The 3,542-nt window shown below is 39.5% G+C and overlaps 1 pseudogene; it reads right to left on the reverse strand.

Moving 5' to 3' along the window:
• Nucleotides 1–1,832: 1,832 nt before the first annotated feature.
• LOC148201002 (uncharacterized) lies at nucleotides 1,833–2,902 on the reverse strand (annotated as a pseudogene).
• Nucleotides 2,903–3,542: the final 640 nt, after the last annotated feature.

The raw sequence follows: 3,542 nt of genomic DNA on the forward strand, positions 1-3,542 counted from the left end.
TTGCTTGGCCTCCTCTGCCTAAACTTCTCGGCCTCCAATGGCCTCAACCGTTCGGCCTTCAAAGGCTTCAACTTCTCGGCCTCCAAAAGGCCTTGACCGTTCGGCCTCTTCGGCCTCAACTTGGCATCCAAAGGCCTCAACTTCTCGACCTTCTCGGTCGTCCATGACCCCACAATTACTTAGCAAAATTTGGGAATCAACCATCCGGCCCCGGCCATTCGATCACGGCCACCTGCCCTCAGTCATTCGATCATAACTTGACTTAACTTTTCAGCCCCAATGGCTTGGCCATCCGTGGCCTCAAGTACTTTGCCAAATTTGGCATCAAGCATTCGGTTATTTTGCCTCACAACTGTTATTCTTCAAATGGAATCCCGGCCCACCTCACCGTTATTGAGCGACAGTGGATCTCCACGATTTGTTACCCACTTTTGTCTTCCATCCACTCAACAAGCAGAAAAGACTCAGAGACGAAAGCAAAATAGAGAACTCGTCCTTTTCAGGAAGGCCATCTACAAAACCCCTTCGCATCATTAACATCATGCTCGGGCTTGGGGGCTGGTGTACCGTACGATCCCTGTACCGTACGGTCTCTCGCACATCCAAGCCGACCGAATGGTTCTCCTAAAGTCGACTCTCCCAAGGATGACCGAACGAATCTCCCGAGTCCAACTCCCCCAAAGGTCTGTATACGTATGGTCCTCCCGACCCCGTGAACTGAACGGTTCTATCCAGGCTGACCACCCATACCATCCGACCAACCATTCCGGCCAACCAAGCACTAGACTGACCACATGGTTAGATTACAAATGATAATAGCTCATTAAAGCCCCTAATGAAGATTAAGTCGTGATTAGGCTGTCATTAGGCCGACAAAAGGTAAAAACCCATCACAACTAGTATAAATAGAGGTCTCAGGTATGACTTCAGATCGAATTCCACACGTTGCATATTATGCATTACTTGTATCTTTTATAACCGTTCAGTCATTTTACTGACTTGAGCATCGGAGTGCCTTTGACAGGTGCCCGTCCGCCCGGCTTGGTGGAGGAGAAGGATGACCACCTGGGTTGCATGGAGAAACGTTTGATTGGTCATCAACCTAGTGCTTGGAGCAGCGTTCGTCCGCCTTGAGCCCCGCGTGTTCGATCTTCAATAATGCTTGATTCGTCTGGTTTGCAAGGTTCACCCAGTCTTCAAGATTCGTCCGACCATCAACACAACCAGGATTGTTTTAGCAGGAACCACCAAACCCAACCGAAACATTTTCAAAAAAGAGAAAATCACTTTAAGAAATACAACCTTCAAACAAATTCAAAATTATCAATACAACAATAATTTGTCAAATATCACCTTCTCTCATTTTAACTCAACATGAAGAATCTCAACTATATTAAAATATTTAGTTTAAGTAACTTTGCACATAATGTAGCCACTGTATCCCCATCTTAACAATAATATCAAATTCAAATAATTCTAAACAATATTTGATTAACGAAAACCATAAATAATATTAGTATAAGATTAATTGAGAAAATCACTTTTATCAACTAACTTCATAAGAATGAGAAATTAAAAAGAAAATTAAAATATTAAAGAGTTCTCCAAATAATTAAGAACTTATTATGAAAATTGATAGCTTAAAATGGATCCTTAGTTCTCTAACAAATGGGAGGTGCGTGGTCAGACTCTAGAAGAGATTATAATTGGAGGAATGAAATTAGAGAGAAGGTAGAGAGGAATTCTAGAGAAAAAAAAAATTAATCCAAGAGAAGAGTGGGAGTGGGATTTTACAAATTAAGTTTTATTCATAATATTCATTTTAACGTATAGTATATTATTCTATTGTTTCTTTTTTACAGATTTGTATCAGGTGACTCCGTTGAATTAGTCTTTGGAGCATCAATTTTGACTACTTTTCAAACAACTACCATCATCATATCACTACCAAAAAATTATGAACAGAACTGGTCCCGTACTGAATTGAAGTACGTATTTGTTACAAATTTCAAAACTCTCTACTTCAAAACATGAAAACTATCAAGAAGACACAACCTCTGTCTTTTCCTTTTCCTTCCATTCTAAACCTAAAAATCTACACGGTGAAAACCGAACCTTGTACTCTGAAATGGTATCAAGCTTAGGTGACCAAACCTGGTCCTTGGACTTTACAAGCATTTGATAGTGTTTTTCAACTCGGGAGTGCTGCAGAGAAAGTTGTTGTGAGTGGTGGTGGGGTTGCATCTTTTACCTCTTTTGATGAGCATTGTTATGAACTGAGGCATGACCTTTATGAGTACCCTTCCGTTGGACCCTTTCAAGTACTCAAAAGCGCATTCCCCAAATTTGATAGTGGCCTTGTTAGGGGATGATCCCAAGGACAAGAGTGAAGAGACAGAAATGGTTTTGCATGTGAAGAACTGAATGGGAAGAACGAAATAGGCTTCACCCACCATCAACTCATCCTCTAATGCTAAAGCAGGAATTGGGTGTCCTATAAAGAAGGAATCTGCATGGCAAACAACCTTATCTGGGAACTCAAACATGACCTCACCAGCCACGTGCTTACCCTTCAGACATCTCGTGCTACCATCCCAGAATATAAGTTTCGATGACAACAACGATTCTGATGATCTTTTCTGGTGAAAGCATGGACACAGCTGCATTTCCCATTGTACTACGGGTGGAACAAATCTTGAGAGAATATGGTTGTGTTGTTTCTGTGTGTTGAGAACGATGAATATTATACAAAGGGATGATATATGTGTGTATATATATACACGGTGAAGAAAACAGTTGACTTTCAGTAAAGTTGACTTTGATGAAGTCTGTAAGTGTTGTTTTTCTGTGGAATGCGTGGAGGGGTCGGTGTGGTCAGGTCAGCTATGCCGGCTTTGAACATTTTAAATTTCTTTTATCTCTTTCCTTCTTCCGTAGTTGTTATACTCTTGTTTGAGACTTACATTCATATTTATTATGCTATTTTAAAATTAAATTAAAAGAAGCTAGTGTGATGAAGTCTATAATTATGTGTATAATTATGAGTAATAAATGTTATTATTGTCTATACGTAGCAATGTCAATGTATTTATAGAGATTTATTGGACCTTCAAATAAATAAATATATATATATATATTAGTTCTTGTTTAAATTACCTAATTATCAATAGGCATGTAACTTATTTGTTGTCGTCCCAGATTTTCCAATTGACCTGTTCTTAGATGGGATGAAGATGGTTCTTCTATTAGTGATTTCGGTTTCAAATATAGGGTAAAGTAACTTCTAACACCTTCATAATTTCTTCTTCAATGTCGTTCGAGAAATCGTGTCCTTATCTTCGTCTTCATTCTAACCATCCGGAGGGATACTTGCCAAAGGTTCTCTCCGATGCGTAAGTCAGTAAACAAGTCGTATGGTAATCAGAGCAATTGTATTAATACATAGTAAATGCAATCACCTACCTCCTACCTTTGACTTTTATTTATAGTTTGGAAGATGGGTCTGAGATTAGTAACACCTTAATCTCGGTCCAATCTCAGCC

Source organism: Vigna umbellata, chromosome 4 (assembly GCF_029865625.1).
Source record: "Vigna umbellata cultivar VRB3 chromosome 4, Vumbellata_1.0, whole genome shotgun sequence".
In the NCBI taxonomy this organism is placed as follows: domain Eukaryota; kingdom Viridiplantae; phylum Streptophyta; class Magnoliopsida; order Fabales; family Fabaceae; genus Vigna; species Vigna umbellata.